A 17,869-nucleotide genomic window follows, 5' to 3' on the forward strand; every position below is an offset into this window, starting at 1 on the left:
GATAGGCATCAAAGGCGCTCCATTGGGAGCACCCCACATTGGACCTAGAATGTCCACCTTCTAGTACAGTGATTCACAGTAAGGATTTAAAACTAGAATGGTCTTAGTTTGAATTCTGACCACATAACTTAATACAATGGCCCATTTTCTAATGCTTTAAGGTTTATTCTAGAGTCTGTTATACTATGTGTAAAATCTCATCACTTGGAAGAATATCATTATTTATGTAAAATATAAACTTTGATCATTTATGTTCGATTTCTGGATGTTACAAAGAACCATAACATTAATTCTAACTACTTTAGTTTTATTTGTCCCAAATGTGTCTCTATAACATCAAGGGAGGTATTGGTCCACATGTTTCATGTGTAAGAAACAGGTGAAATAACTTGATCGTGGTCACAGGAAAGAGCTATAGGCTAAATCGCGTGAGTCTAACCCATAGCTCTGTGTTCCTTCCCAGTAAATCACAGCTTTCCCCCACACGAGAGGTAGAGGACTTATCATTGCTTTGGAGAAAGACTTACTTCAAAACCTAATTTTCCTCCTGCAAATTAATATCAACAACCCATAACTCAGGATAGACAAATGGTAGTTTGCTAAATGCCTTTTCCAGTATGACTGATATCAGTAATGCTCTTCAGAAGAAACTCACACACATTCCCTGGGGCTCCCTGCCAGGAATCCAGGTCATTTAAAGAACTCATTTAATATAACTATGCTTTGAAAGGCAACAGTTCTTGGCATGCTCAGAGGCACACTGCCAGAAAGTAGCCCACTCCTTAAGCACTGGATGTTGACGACAAGGGCCATTAACTGGCCTCCCTATTCTCCATCACAGAATTCTCTCAGTGAGGGAGCTGAGTGATCTTAGGGTCAAGGGCCAATTGCCTGGAGTGTGTTCTCTGATGTTAAAATGTCTGGGCCTCTGCTACAGACTGTAGTCAAGTATTACTCAGACTTTAGAAAATATAAATCTGAGTAAAAAGAAAAAAATTACACCATAATCCAGCTGAGGTTGTTACAGTTGTGTTTAAAAACAGTGGGTAAAGAGACCATTTTAGTGAAAACAGTCAGACTCTTAAACGTAGATCAAAATGGGATAGGAAGGCATGGGATGGTGTCAGATGGGATGGGATGGAATGAGATAACATGAGATGGGGTGGGATGGGATGTCCTAACATGACATGACATGACATGGAATGGATGGTGTGGGATGACATGGGATGGGATGAGATGGCAAGGAATGAGATAGGGTGGCATGGGATGGTGTGGGGTGAGATGGCATGGCATGGGATGGGATGGGATGGTGTGGGATGGCATGGCCTGGCATGGGATGGGATGGGATGGCATGGGATAGAATGGGGTGAGATGGAACAGAATAGAATAAAATGGGAGGGGATAGAATGATGAGTGCATGGTACACATATTATGATTAAGTATTAATGTCCACTTATACCTCATCTGTAAGTCTATAAACTTTATACCAGCTTTAATATATTTTCACTGTAGGATCACATTAAAAAGGAAGTTTGAATGGATTCAATCTAAAGAATAGACAGCAGAAAGAGACTTACAGTGGTGTAAATTTGAAGCAAAATAGAGAATAAATTTTAAGAAGATAATCGTCTGACTGGATTCTTCCCATGTCTCTTCACCTCTAGCCTCCAACAGCCTTTTCTCGGTTCTGCACTCACAGCTCTGTGTGACTGGCCCTGCTGACTTCTACAGGTTCACAGTTGCCTGTTCCCATCAGTATTTCACCCCCAAGCTTCAGCAATGCCAAACAAACTACTTTCAGTTTTGGTAACAAGAAAGCTTAGTCACCCCCGCCCCCATAGTTTCTACTCCTGCTTTCCCCCTCCCCAGAATTCTAGCTCTGATTGAGACATTGCCTGAGCCACTCTATTTATGCTCCACTTCTCCATCATTCTGCTGTTTCTTCCAGGAAGTGTTTATCAGTCACTTGGCTTACCCTATCTTCTTCCTATCCCTCCCTCCCTTCTTTCCTCCCCTCCTCCCTCCTTCCTTCCCTTCTGCCTTCCCTCCCGCCTCCTCTTATTCCCTTCTTTTATCATATAACAAAAACTCAGAAAAGACAGAGCTAGGTACTTGGGATCTTGACCAACAATGAAGCTTCTGCCTCCCTGAAGCTGGAAGTCCCATGGGCAAACTAAAAACAAATGATTGAAATAAATATTTGATGATGCCACTAAAGAAAACTAAGGTCAGTAAGAAAAATGGACTGGTTAAGAAAGGTTACTCCAGAGAGATTGTTGAGCAGAAACCTGAGCTCTGCTGCACAGCAGATAAGAGACTATATTTGGGAAGTGTCAGACTGATGGAACTTGCATACCCTGTCTCTGACGCAGGACTAGGTTTGTCATCTCTAGATTGGATGAATTATTTCTCCCACAGGCTCCTTAGCACCTTCTCTGTGCTTGCTTTACATTGAATGATATGATTTCCCTTTTTCTGCTTAATCATAAGCTTTTAGCAAATAACTAATTTAGTTCTCTCTATATATTTGAGTGGGTGGGAGGAAAGGAAATTATTAAGGAAGCAATTGTCAGAATGAGTAAGTGATGAAGGCTGCTTGAGTCCCCTTTCTTGAAGAAGATCAGGGGCTCCTGGCTGGCTGTGCACAGTGTTTGGCTGTCAGAAGACCAAGAAGCTTTCATCTTGGGCAGAATTCTTCATAAAGAAACATGCTTTCCTTGGAAACCTACTATCGGGCCGAAATAAGTAAGAGCAGGAGAAGAGATGAGTCAATCAGGGCCATGACAAAGTTGTGCCCCTGTAGGCTGATCCCTTCAAATTCATTAGTTTGAAAAGTAAATTGCTTTTCAAAATATAATTGCATTAAATCACTGTTTAGAAAGTCCTCTTGGCTTTGCACATACTCTGTCTTGTGAAGAGATGCTATGCCCCTGAACCTTTGTCACCTGTTTAGAAAGTGCATCTTAGAATATTAGGACTAGGGGGAAAAAATAAACTGATCCAGAGTCCTCATTATATGACAGAGATAAGTAGGCAGGGGTATCTTCTGTTAGTGCTGTGGTTAGAACTCAGGCCAGGACCATTCTTGTATAGGCCTTCACATCCCACCATACTGCTCAGAACCTGCCCCTTGTAAAGATTCCTCTTCCTTCCGTTTTGTAAGACAACTTTCCCTCAGTTACACTACTTGGATTTACAGAGGCAGCTGAAACTGGATCCCGCTGGCTTCTCTCTCGTTCCAAATTATCAGAGGAAAGGCTCCACTAAGATCACATCAAATTGTGTGTCAAGTAATTAGAGATCTGGGAAACTATAACTCCAAGGACTCTCCTCTGTCAATAGATGCCATAAGGGCACTTCTGTAGGGGGTTCCAGGTCTTTGTGTATTGGGACAAAAGACTGAGCAGAGACACAACACAGGTCACAAAAGAAGCAGGGGCTGTGTTAGGAGATTGGATATTTACATGGGCAGTGAGGCAGGTAGGCAGCAAGGAGAACCTTGTGGCACAAAGGCCGTGCTGTGCAATGGACTGGGGCTTGGGGGTTAGTTTGAGTAGTGTAGGGTTTTCCACACATGCTCTGTTACATGTAGTTCTACACACAGTCTCACGTGTCATGTCTTGCCAGCATCTTAAACCTCCACAGAGGGATGTGTGTTTTAGTTAATGGGACACAGGTCTTCCGTGGGCACTCTGGATTACTTTTATGACTTCAGAGGTAGTAACATATGCCAGTTTTGTAAAGTTGTGCATAAGACCTTTCCAGACCTCACTCTGTTCTATTCTGCTTTTTGCTCCTATTTCGCTATTTCTCTTTGAACTTCTAGACCTCCAATAGAACTTAATGTGGGCCGATCTGAGCAGTACTCAACTTTCTCAGCATAGATCCCTCTCAGATCCACAGTACATTCTTTGCCAACCTGTTTACATTTCATCACCTATACTTTCGAGACAGAATATTGTATTTTTAAAATAAATTTTCTAGCCAGGCAGTAGTGAACCACACTTTTAATCCCAGCACTTGGGAGGCAGAGGCAGGTGGATTTCTGTGAGGTCAAGGCCAGTATGGTATACAGAGTGGAGTTCCAGGATAGCCAGGGTTACACAGAGAAACCCTGTCTCTAAGAACCATAAGCAAACAAATATTTGTTTTATTTTAGATTTTGCTGTTGTTGCAAAGATAACACAAAATCTACCTACCCTTGCTATTAGTGTATTACATGACCATGGCACATTCATCACTGTGAAGAGACCAAGACTTATAATTAGAATTAAACAACTTTCTTGGGATTCACTAATATTTCCCTATTGTCCTGGTCCTAGGATTCCATGTTGCTAACTCCCTCGAGTTCCACCACGACTCTCCTGGGCCTTCTCTGGACTGTGGGGGTTTCTTGAAGCTTTATTTTTCAGGACTTTGACACCTTCAAGAGCTGCCATAGATCAAGGATGTCCCTTTGAGCTCATAGCCAATCTTTGTCAATTAGCTTGGGGCTGTGGACTTGCCAGTGAAAGTCTTCAGGGCAGGAGTCATCCCCTTGCAATATTTCAAGGACGTGTTCTGCCAACATAACTCCTCTGTGATGGTAGCCTCTATCACCTATGGGAGGCAGTTGTTGACAGGTTTCTCTAGGGAACAGTTGCACATCCCCCCTCCCCTTTATCCTCAATTCTCCAGAAGTTTCACTAAGCAGTACTCATAGACATGAGGTGTGGCCGTGTATTATCCACGCATACCAATATTTCTACTACCCCTTCTTCAGTGAGAGCAATCCTTATGATTCACATTTAAGCAAATGAGTATCATGTATCAGTGAATTGAAACTGACTTGAAGAGAAACGAATCACATTACCTTATTTGCCAATAGTACGCTCACTTTGTTTTCCAGGGATACAAAAAACCATAACATTTGCAAGGATACCATATTCTTCTTTGTGTTCCATTACCCATGCTGCTCCTCTACCTGGGACACACTTACATTAGGCTGAGCTTCCCTAATCTAATCTCCCATTCATTGCTACTTTTCCTGAGACTGGCATGCTCACTGCCCATTTCATCATTTTAAGCTACCTTTACTCTGCTCTACAGCCCTACCTCTCATGTGCACAGCATTAGATTTCTGCTCCATGTGTGTTTGCTATGCCACATCCTCAGGTTTGTAAGTCTTTTAAGGGACATGACTAAGTACTATATATTTTAATCTTTAGCATCTGGCACACATAATGAACTTAATAAACATTCATGAAGAGGTGATGTAGTGAATAGCTTTGGGCCTCAAAGCCCTTGAGCCTTTTAAAACTGGGGTTTGATGATCTGAAGTAACTTCCTGATTTAAAACCCACTAATAATTGCAGAACCAGGACTCAATCTCACATTGTTTCCCGTGTCCCTGTGTGCGTGCATGTATGTGTGTGTGTGTGGGAGGGCATTTTTATGAATCTGAAGCCCTTGGGGGAGGGATATCTGCAAGCTAAGAAGATGTGTAAATCCCTGAGTATGTGGATATTGTTACTACGTTGTTTTAAACTCTTCCTCCAAGCATAGGTTTTACCAACTGTGTTTTCATTTTGCCTAATGTACTTGATATTGAATTCATAAAAGCACCATCCTGTCTCCTGAAATCTGATGCAGGATCCCCAAGAGATGCCAAAAACTTGTTTCCTTTATGGAGAACGTGAGTGTGCTTGATGTTGAGAGACAAAATGTGATCAGTTACAGCATTTGCATTCACTGCCCTTAAAATGTTCTACAGAGAAGCCATTGTTACCTCTAACTCAGCTCACAAGGACTATAAAATTTTGATTTCTGCCTTTGTTTTACAGAGGGTGACTGAGAGCATCAGAGGTTAACACCAACTGAAGGTCACTTGTCCAACTAGGGAGGAGGGTCAAGTCCTGGATCTCTTCTCCTTGTTCTTTCTGTCTCTCAGACTCTCCTAAAGTTGGCTGAATTCCAAAACACTACAGAGTACTTACAGTACATGTGTTTGTCAAAGATGATGAAACTATAACACTCTCGAGGAGGTGAAGAAAAAGAATATATGGGTTATAAATACAGTTCTTCTGTCTTTTTCTTGTCTTCTATTTGTTCTTCCCTTTTGCCTAGTCTTCTCTCGACTAAAACAAGTAGGTTACAGCAAGAGAGACAAAAGTGGGCAGAGTTCCAATCCAATTGTAACAGCTAAACTAAACCTGCAGCTAAACAAACGTATGCTGGATTTCCAAGCAAGTTCCAATTTCAAGTATTCAGTTCACTCTCCCTTAAGACTTTTTCACAATGTTAGACTCAAACCGGAAACCTCACCACCCAAAGGGAAGGTGAATTTGCAGAATAGGCTCAGCTAAATAAACTACCTGGAGTTTTCTGTCTTAGAATTTAACATCCAGTTCGTTTTCTCATCCAGTTTCAGACAACCAATATTCCTCTTGTGACTACTAGTGTAGCATCCTTCCCTCTCATATCCTTGACCCTGTACCTAAATCAGTCCATCTCTGAAAGAAGATCATCTAATTGTTCTCTTCCTACTGTTTTTAGTTCTCCACATAACTTGCAAACTAAGAAGGGTTTTTGTATGTTTTAATAATTGACAATAAATAAAAAGAATAATAGTATTTTGTTATGTGGGAATATTATATAAAATTCCAATTTAAGTGACCATAAATGAAATTTAGCATTTTGTCAACTAAAAAAAATCCATCACATTAGTTTTCTCTATTTTATATGAGTACCTGTATTAGTTACTCCTCTTGTTGCTGAGATAAAATTCCTAATCACAGCAATTTGAAGAAGAGTTTATTTTGATTCAAGGTTTGAGAAGGCATGGTGGTAGAAGTGTGAGGCCGCTGGTCACATAGTATCGGCAGACAGAAAACAAAGTGTGCTGGATGTTGATAGTCATCTCATTTTCTTACTTTATCCAGGACCCAGCCTGTGGAATGATGCCATCTGCAGTTAGTGTGCATCTATCCATTTCAACTAACCTGGATAAATGCCTCACAGGTTTCTCTCCTTGGTGATTCTAGATCCTGTAGATAAACAATCAATAGTAACCATCACAATATCCATATAATGTCATTATCATTTTTACCTCTTGGCCCAGAAAATCTAACGTATTTGCTCCCTGCCCCTTTACATACAAATTTGCTTCTTGTTGCAGTGAAATATTTGGTATGTTTAACTTTTAGTAATTTAAAAAGATGTATTTATTTTATGTGTATGAGTTCTTTGCCTTCATGTATATCTGCGTGCCATGTGCATGCATAGTGCTATCAGAATTCAGAAGAAGAAATCAAGTCTCCCGCAACCATAGTTACAGATCACCATACGGATGCCAAGAACTGAACCCAGGTCTTCTGTAAGAGCAACCAGTGCTCTTAACCAGTGAGGCTGCTTTCTCGGTCCTTTCAAAGGTTTTTGAGACAGGAGCTTGGTGGGTATTGCAGGTTTCCTAGAACTTGTGACTCCCCTGTCTCAGCTTCCAAAGGGTCAAGATGATAGGCATCCACCATCATGCTGGTCAAAACCCCAAGTCTTATAACTAAGCTGATTGTGATGGCAATCCCAGCTGAAGCCCTTCATAGCTGGATGACTTTGAACAAGTTACATGTCTCTTGAAAGGAGAAGGGCAGGATGGGACTAATAGCACACTCCATGTAACAGTATTGAGAGGATTGAATGAGGGCACATGTGTGAGGCACTGTAGCTTGCACATCACAAACACACTGCATCACCTGTTACCACTCTTAATATGTGCATCCCCATTATTCTTTTCACTATTCCTAGAGTGATTCTTTTGAATCTTGGTGATGAAACTTCCAACTTTTGACAGTGAAAGCCTTACTCTGTAGAGTCCATAGAAACCTTGGCTATTAAGAGATGGTTCATAATCAGAAAGTATACACACTACCCCAGGTTCTCAGAATGAAAAAGTCTTGGTTATAGAGAGCTCCATGTGAGGACTTTCTCTTTGTTAGATGTTGATCTAATTAAGTTTATTCACAGTACAGAGACAAGAAGGCTTAGTCTTCATAGAAAAGGCATTTTAATATTACAAAAGCCCTTTATCAGGTCAAATATACAGTTTAATTGTTGAAACAAGTATATGATGTAGGACGGAAATGGATCAGTAAGGTGTATCTCATCCTTTGACACACAAAGCAATCATCCTTTAATCCTTACCATTTCAATATCTTATGCTATATCTTGCTACTCTCATTTAGTATTATTCAATAAACTTTCCCCTGCTCACTTCTGCTGTAATACTCATCTTCATTTTATATAGCACATAATTCAATTCACCACCAACCAAATTGCATCTGCCGGGATTACCATTTTATCTTATACTTACTTTCATCACATGGGTGGTAAAACTATATATTAGTGACTGTTAGTCAACATGACCAACATACCCAACAGAAGCACCTTAAGCAAGGAAGGCTTTGTTTTTGTTCATAGTTTCAGTGGTTTCTGTCCCTGGTGATTTGGTTCTGTGTACTTGGCTGGAGCATGAGAGGGAGTCCAGCTATTCATTTCAAGTCCAACTAGGAGGGAGAGAATGAAACAAGAATTGGGACTTGGCTAGGGATAATATTTCTCCAAAGACCCAACCCCTAATGGCCTACTTCCTCCAATCAGGCCTCACTACCTAAACTTTTCTCAACCTCTCAAAATAGCACTACCCAACTGAGGATGAAGAATTCAAGCCAGCAGTCTTTGAAGGACACTTCATATCCAATCCATAGATAACCATATCATTGAAAATTTTAGAAGAAATAAATTATGAAGAAAAAGAGCCAATATCTCACATTAAACTTTACATTTACTAAGTGTGATGGCTAATGCTAATTGTCAATTTGACAGAACTATAATAAAAAATGAAACAAACCTACAAAGGCCACTTATAAGGAATTTCTAGATTAAGATTAGCTTCTGAGAATATTAATAAGTGATTTTCTTGCTCAGGTTAGTTAATGTGTAAGAGTCTATCTTGATTGTGGGAAGGACCATTCCCTGGTTAGAATCATGGGCTGTATAAAAAGGAGAAGCCTAGCTGGGCATATCATGCATTCATTACTCTCAGCTCTCCAAATGTGAATGAGATGTGATCAGCTGCCTCATGCTCCTGATGCCTTGACTTCTATACCCTAATGGACTGTAGCTTTGAACTGTGGGCCAAAATCAACCCTTTCTCCTTTGAGTAGCTTTCATCAGAACTTTTTATAGCAGTATCAGAAAATAACATGAAGCATAGGATTTACTTTTTACTCTTTAATTCACACATACTAAGTATGCATAATATAACCAATGTGGACTACAGATAAATATCCGTATTTATTGTGCTACTCAGACCAGGGCAATCGGCATGTCTATCGTTGCAAACATTTATCATTTAATTGTGTTAGGGACATTCTAGGTCCTATCAATTGCATTGTAATACATAATTAGGTGTCATCAAACATAATTATCCTAATGTGCTATAGAGCATGTAAGGTACTCCTGTTCAACTGCACACCTCTATGTATTTACTGTCTTCTTTTTATTCTCTATGCAATTACTCCAACCTTGCCTGACTACCACTCTACTTTCTCCTTTCTGCCTCTGAGATCAGTTTTTCAGCTTCCACGTAATTGTGAAAATACATGAGATTTAGTGTTGTCTGAATCATTTCATTTAATATAAAGATCCTCCAGCTTCAGCCATGGAACTGCAAGTGACAGGAGTCTGTTCTCTTTGTAGCTGAAAAATATTCCATTGTGAATTTACACTATTCATTCATCTGTCAGAAGACATTCACATTGATTCCATATCTTGACTATTATTAATAATATGACAATAAACATGAAAGTGCACATGTTTCTTTGATATGCAGTTTTAGTTTTCCTTTGGTTATACACTTAGGAGTGGAATTGTTGAATTATGTGAGAGTTTTATTTCTACATCCCTGAGGAAACTTCCACAGTTATAGTCAGAGTTTGAAACTACACACTGCAATGTTCACTCAACTTGGCTCTTGTAATCTCAACAGAAAGTGCTTCCCAAAGGGAGTGTGTAGCTAGAGTTTTCCTGCCTTGCCCACAATCAGGACAAATCTTTGTCACCCGCCAGTCCCACAGCCACTCAGACCCGACCAAGTAAACACAGAGACTTATATTGCTTATAAACTGTATGGCCATGGCAGGCTTCTTGCTAACTGTTCTTATATCTTAAATTAACCCATTTCTATAAATCTATACCTTGCCACGTGGCTGGTGGCTTACCGGTGTCTTTACATGCTGCTTGTCCTGGCGGTGGCTGCAGTGTCTCTCAGCCTTCTTCCTGTTTCCACAATTCTCCTCTCTCTTTGTCCCGCCTATACTTCCTGCCTGGTCACTGGCCATCAGTGTTTTATTTATATAGAGTGATATCCACAGCAGGAGTGGCACTATTAGGAGGTGTGACTTTGTTGGAGTAGGTGTGGTCTTGTGGAAGAAAGTGTGTCACCGTGGGAGTAGGCTTTGAGGTTTCCTATGCTCATGCTACTCCCAAGTGAGACAGTCTACTTCCTATTGCCTATAAGATGTGGGACTATCAGCTACTTCTCAGCACCATGTCTGCCTGTATGCTACCATGTCCCACCATGATAATAATGGACTGAACCTCTGAACTTCAAGCAAGCTACCCCAATTAAATGTTTTCCTTTTTAAGAGTTACTGTGGTCATGGTGTCTCTTCACAGCAACAGAAACCCTAACTAAGACATTGTCCAAAGCCTTTTCCCAACATTATCAGATAAAACTTTATAAGATAAAAATAACCCAGATGGCAACTTTGAAAGAAGATTCTCCAACTAGAGTATGCTGTTTCTCACCATTGTGTGCTTTAGACATGCAGAATATAAAGGAGATTTCAGTCTCCACCAGTCTTTATCTGTTCTTGGTCAGACAACCATGTTCAGTGAACAACTTGAAACACTGCCTAACAGCTGTAGCGTGCATATCTGTTCTTTATACCCTGGACTGCTGGTCTATGAATCACAAGACACCAACTATGCATCTTTGGGACCATCATTGCTACCAGTGCACTTAACACTATTGAAGTTCTGAAGTTTTTCTTCAAAGATATGATAGTTGCAGAAATACCAAAAGATCAATACATTGGAGAACTCATAACAAGTCCTAAGAAGAACTTTGAAGTATGCCCAGGGGTAAAGACCTGTACTCTCCAATACATTGGAGATAAAGGCAAACAGATTCCAAGATCAAGGTCACCTTGAGTTACAGAATGAATTGAAGGTCAGCCATGACAACTTTGTGAGCTCCTTCTCACCCTTCATGAGACAATACAGGGGGACCTGAGAATAATAACTCAGTAATAAGCCTCCCATTTGTTAAGCCTTGTATTCAGTCCCCAGAACCACAAGATAGAAAGGGGACAAAAGCAAAATATAGGACTCAGAGACTGGAATAAGATGCTCCCTCTTGTACTGTTCTACTGACTTGTATATAACTGTCATAAAATAAGATAAGTATATGGATTTTCCCCCTGTTCTTCAAACACAGCTCATAGAGCTCTTTAAAGGGTTTTGAGCAATAGGACTATCCTTTGTGATTCATAATAAGCCTCTTCCAGCCAAATTGAGTTTAACCTAATGAGCTGATTCAGGACGGGTCTACTATATGACTTTGTAATATGAATGGTCACCAGGAAACCCAAGTCCATGGTAGGGTGGGAAGGTTTAGTTGTATCTCTTGGTAATGTGTGAACAGGACTGGAAATTGGAATATGAAGACTTTTGAACAAGGACCAGAGAGTTTCCAGATTGGTGGAGCCACCAATGTGCAAGAAGGAGACAAACCCAGAGGTCAATGGAGCCCTATGCTCCACACACCTACATTCCTTGCCTTGTGTGCTTTTAATTAGTTGTTTCTGAAGCATATCCTTTACTATAAGTAGCAATTACTAGTGGAGAGTTATCTCAGTTCTCTGGGTCAGTCAAGTCTGAGCATGGGGTCTCTCAAATTTAGAGTTAGCCAGATAAAGTGTGGATTGCCTGGGTGGGGAACTCATTTGTAGCTAGCATCTGTCTGTAGGGGCCATCATGGGACTGAACATGAACCTTGAACAGCAGGATCTGTACTAGCTCTGTAGTTAGTGTCAGAACTTAACTGAATTGCTGGACATCCACTTGCTGATAAAAAAGTATTGTAGATAGAAAACTCACATTTAGCATCAGAAATGGTATTAGGAATCACCACACAAGAATCATCATGGACTTTCATTGTTACTTTATAAAACAGGAAGAGGTCTCCCTATATACTATTCCAAGCACTCCCAGACTCTAAAATGTTGCACCTTCAGAGTTTCCCATTGAGAATGCACCATACAAGCAACTCTCCCAGACAACCCCCAGAATAAACTAATTTTAAAAGTGCTTTATATTTGAAGTGTTTGTCTACCCATAATGTTTATAAATGCTATTATCTTGCAGAGTAGAGTTAGTCTCTTGATTCAACTCCCCATTCTCCCAAATTGTGTTTCTTTGCAGCTTGCAGGGGAAAAGAATTGAGCATGTGATGGTACCTGCATCTTTCACTACTGAGAAAGTCAGTGAGATTGCTGTCCTAGCAAAGATTCAGCTAGCTATTTGGCCAAGGACCCCAGCTTTCTGTAGGTTTCTCCAGGGTAAGGAGAGAGAAAATGCCTTGATTTCTCAATGACTTTAGGTTGCACTCTTAATTTCATCAACTTCTTGTTTAGAACTCTGTTGTGGCACGTAGCATTTCAGGATTTATCTATACCACTTCCACATATACCTTCCCCAAACCATTTAAATCATGAGTCCTTCAAAGACAGGTTTATTATGCTCCATGCTAGACCCCAGTAGGTATTAGTAAAAAAGGATGAACAAATTGTGTGGAAGTATCTTGAATATTTTCCAACACCAATAACCACATCTCTGGTTCTCTAGATAGAGCCGTATAGACTAGAATTTAATTCATCCCTGACATTAATTACAGAATTATCATCATCACATCCATAAACTAATGGTTCAGTCCTATAAGGCTGCACCCAATTCAGATGCCAATCGTAAATCTCTGAATAATTAGGATTTCTGATTGACAGTTCATTAATTCTGAAGGTTCTCCTAACTTTCTTCTCATGGTTGATAATTTGCTCTATTAACTCACAGAACTTGTGGAAACGTTTGACTTATGTTTATTATGATGGATCCACACAGGAACAGCTGAATGGAAGTGCCAAATAGAGCAGAGTAAGGCAGATGATAGAGAGGTTGGATTCCAGGGGCTTTCATGCCCTCTTCAGGGAGCACCACCTGCCCAGAAGCTTGGTATTTTCAACAACCGGGAAGCCCATCAAATCTCATTGCTCCAGAGTTTATATAGAGGAGCTGAAGATGTGGGTCAGCAGTTAAGAGCACTGGCAGCTTCTCTGGAGCACCAAGGTTCAGTTCTCGGCACCAATGTGTTGGCTTACAACCGTCTATAACTTAGTCCTAGGGGATCTGATTTCCTCATTTCGCCTCTCCAGGCACCTGTCATACAAGTGACACACAGCTATATATTCAGACAAAATATCCATACACATAAAGTAAAAAAAAAAAAATGGAAAAAAATAGGTTTGTGTAGAGCTTGAATCTCAACATTCCCTTTTCTAAGTTCAGTGGATGATGCTGAATATTTGAACCACCTAATCACTTGGTTTCTCTAGTAACCAGCCACATTCTGGGGCTGAGTAATGGCACCATTCTATCTAGTCTCCATATTAGATGAACTCAGGTATCATTAAATTCTTATGAATAATAAAACACATTTTATCATTTAGGAAAATCCAAGAATTTAAATGTTCTGTGTCCCAAACAATTAGAGCAAAGACATCCCTATTAGCCTTATTATTAAGAACATTACAAAATTTAAGAGTTAAGTGCCCAGAGCTAAGAATAAAGACCATATATATTTCTTATCCCATCATAGAATTTGAATAAGGAATGAGTCAGTGATTGGATATGTATTACTGGGACAGTAAGGCTTATCTTGAAAGAGTCTGCTGTGCAATAAATAATACTAAATCAGAAGAACACTGAATTCGGTACATGGTCTTTGAAAATGCTCCTCTCTCAAAGTGAAAACATTCCTCTTCTCATTTTTAAAAACACAGAAGCTTTAATTTGGCCTCTGGGGTGTATGACATCATCATTATTTACAGGCTGGTTTATTGTTATAATTGAGGATTCCAAGAAGCCCTCAGCTCCCTTTATCTGTACTTTTGCCTATCAGGTGTGTTTTGTTGTGTGTGTCTTGTTGTTGCTTGTTTATTTTGTTTTATTTTTCCTATCATTACAGCATATTGGGGGAGTGAACTCCCATTTGCATATTGAAAGTGAAAGCACCCCACCAGAGATGGCTGAGTATAATGTAAAGCTTCTACTTGGGAGTACAACTGAGTGTCTTGAAAAAAACAAAACAAAACAAAACAAAAAAAACAATGTCTGTGGAAGAACTCGGTCTTCAGCCAAGATAAGAGGAGAATAATATATGAAAATAATCTGGAAGGAAACTTACTAATAGTGCCTTAATTCAGAAGCAGATGTAGCAACTACCTTGCCATTCCAGGATGCAAGCAAGGATGCTTCCTAGATGCTTCATTAGAAGAAAAGGGCCGGGTGGTGGTGGCGGCGGTGGTGAATGCCTTTAATCCCAGCACTGGCAGGCAGAGGCAGGTGGATCTCTGTGAGTTTGAGGCCAATCTGGGCTACAGCATGAGTTTCAGGAAAGGCACAAAGCTACAAAGAGAAACCCTGTCTCAAAAAAAACAAAACAACAAAAAAAAAAAAAAACAAAGAAAGAAAGAAAGGAAGGAAGGAAGGAAGAAAGAAGAAAAGGTATGTTAAATAATTGACTTTCTAGTTCATTGCTTGTGTGTGTATGTGTGTGGTGTGCGAGTGTGTGCATGTGCATTTTATCTTTACTTAATGAGAAGAAACAAAAGATAATAGAGTAGGACAGGGCTAAGTTAAACTGTCGCTTTCACTAACTAGCATGCTTTTCAAATACATGAGTGGCACAGGGAATGTTTGAAACATAAAGTGAGACTGGCTGTCCTACTTTGTGTGTGTGTGTTCATGTGTATAAAGAGGTGTGAGCGCCAAAGATTAGGTGTCATTCTTTGGGCACTGTTTTATTGTTTGTTTGTTTGCTTTGTGTTTTTAAAACAAGGTCCCTTACTGGCCTGGAACTAAACTCATCAAGGAATTACGTAAGCTGGCTGGCAGTGAGCCCAGGGATCGGCCTTCCTCAGTTTCTGTAATCCCAGATTACAAGTACACACCACCACACTCAGCTTTTATATGTGGGCTCTGGAGAGTGAACTCAGGTCCCCATGCTCGCACAGCCAATAGTTTATCAAGTCAGCTACTTGCCCAGCCCAGAGACGAAACCCCTGCAAAAGAAACAAATTGCTGTGCTTATCAGACTGTGTGAAACTACAGTTTGACATCCACGAATCAAGTCAGGGTCCACCTAACAATCCCAGAATCACAGCCATTCCTTCACTTGAATAGAATCGCAAGCTGCCTGAATGTGATCAGTGTTTAATTTGTCTCTCTCAGCACCTGGCAGGAACTGTAACTAAACCTTATATGGACAGAAGGATGACAAACAGGTCCTCTCTAGATCCCAGCAAGGTAGAGGAGGGCTGCTGGTTTGAGCCATCTGAACAAGAGAGAAGCCAGATTGCTTATGTAGCGTGCTTCATACGCATTACAACTGCAATATGGCTCCTTTGATGCCAGTATCGATTGCTGTCAGCCATTCGGTGCTTCTTCACTTTCTCTGGCTCTGGCATGGGGTATATTTCAGGGTTGCCTCTGCCCAGGCCCCTTCTTATTGTCCAGAAGGCTCTCTGATTAATGTTGCAGCAAGCTTAGCTCAGAACCCATGGCCAAAGAAGGAAAAGAATAGTTTGTAAACATATCTGACAAAAAGCAACAGTGATTGAAAAGCAGAATCTGGCAATAAATATGGTAATTAAGTCTTTGATACTTGCAGCAAAGGATTCTTTGGGGGGAAAAAAGCAATCTGAGACCCAGAGTCATTTTTGCACCATTAAAGAGAATTATAGGAGTCAAAACTTTTAAATGAAATTTAGGTCTTTTCATTGGGAAGTTAACTTTTTGGTGAATACTAGGAAAAGTTTATTGATACAGCCAAGCAAAAGACTCCAACTGCCGCCCCAAGCTACCCAGTAACAGAGCTGGCAATTCCAGAGCAAACGATCACCCCTCTGGAGACCAAAACGAAACTTGACTTCAGTGTACACGGTACATTTAGCTCATGCTTTGGAGTTAATTTAGCTGTTATATAGGGGGAGGAAATAGGTTTTTTTTTTCTCTTTAATTTCAATAGCAATGGAGGTTTAGCTACATTTGCAGTTGCATAGAAGCGAGTTTTAGATGCCTGTCAGTCTGTAGAACACGGTTCAGTTGAGTGTATTTGCTGTCACAAAGCCTGGAGACTCCCAAGGTAGCTCCTCACTGTGTTAAAAAGAAAAGGAGAGAAGGGGGCACAGTTAGGGCTTCTCCAGGAAGCTGACTCCTACATTCCTGAGACTGAGCTTTGTGTTTCTGAGTTACATAGTGTCTTAGAATCTCCTTTATTGTGGTGAAGTCTCCTGACTAGGATCACTGACTTTTTTTTTTAAATCTTCTTCTTCCATCTATCCTCTCAACCTCCATTTTTTAGCTCCTCCATGTGAAGGCTAGAATGGCACTCCTCCTGGCACCCTGACTACTTCCATAACTCCTGGGACATCACAGAGTAGACGTCTATTGAACGAATGAGTAAGTGATACCCTCGATAATGAATGACATAGTCATGATATAAAGATTCAGTGTATCAGAAGAGTCTACACTCCTTGTTCCTTTAGCTCCACTTGCAGAATTCTTTACCTGCTCTACATCTTTGAGGGATTGAACAAGAAAACCAAAGAGACCCCCGAGGAGAAGTTTTCAACCTGGTAATAATCAAACCTGGTAATGATGAGAAGTTAAAATATCAATTTCCTTATGAAATCTGAGGAAGCCAGTATTTTCTAATATAATCATTACTATTGTTGTTATTGGTAGTAGTCCGACATAGATCTCCAGCTGATTCTAGACTTTGAACTACTGCTTTCTATGGGGATGGTCCATCTTTTCAGTGGCAGGTGGGAATGCTAAGTCCTGAAGGAACAGAGATTTTCTCAAAGCCAAAGAGCAAGTTAATAGCAGAAGCAGGATTTGAAAATACATTTCCTGATTCTTGGAGGGGGGTTAGTTTGTTTTTGTTTGTTTGTTTGTTTTTTGTAGTCTTTCTTTTACTTCAAGTTCTTAAGGATGTAGTGAACACCTGCTTCCTGTCAGTGCTCTGATGACGTTTGGCAGCAAGAAAGAAATAACAGTAAACCCCCCTTTTTATAACTACATATGAATGCCCACTGAATGAAAAGTTCTACATCAGATACCCTGATAACAAAGTTATCTTAATTAAATTGCAGAATTGTAGCTTACAGAGATTAAATTCAAATTATGGAACTTTAACTATTAAAGGAATTAAAATCCTCTTCAAGTTAAAGGGAAAAGACTAGTTTTTAAATGGAGGTATTTGGTATTGGAAAATGTTGTCTCATGGGACAGACATGTGCCTTAAAAATGACAGCATGTGACAGGGTGATGGTGGCACACGCCTTTAATCCCAGAACTCGGGAGGCAGAGGCAGGTGGATCTCTGTGAGTTTGAGGCCAACCTGGGCTACAGAGTGAGTTCCAGGAAAGGAACAAAGCTACAAAGAGAAACCCTGTCTTGAAAAACAAAACAAAACAAGCAAACAAAAATGATA

Source organism: Peromyscus leucopus, chromosome 16_21, assembly GCF_004664715.2.
Source record: "Peromyscus leucopus breed LL Stock chromosome 16_21, UCI_PerLeu_2.1, whole genome shotgun sequence".
In the NCBI taxonomy this organism is placed as follows: domain Eukaryota; kingdom Metazoa; phylum Chordata; class Mammalia; order Rodentia; family Cricetidae; genus Peromyscus; species Peromyscus leucopus.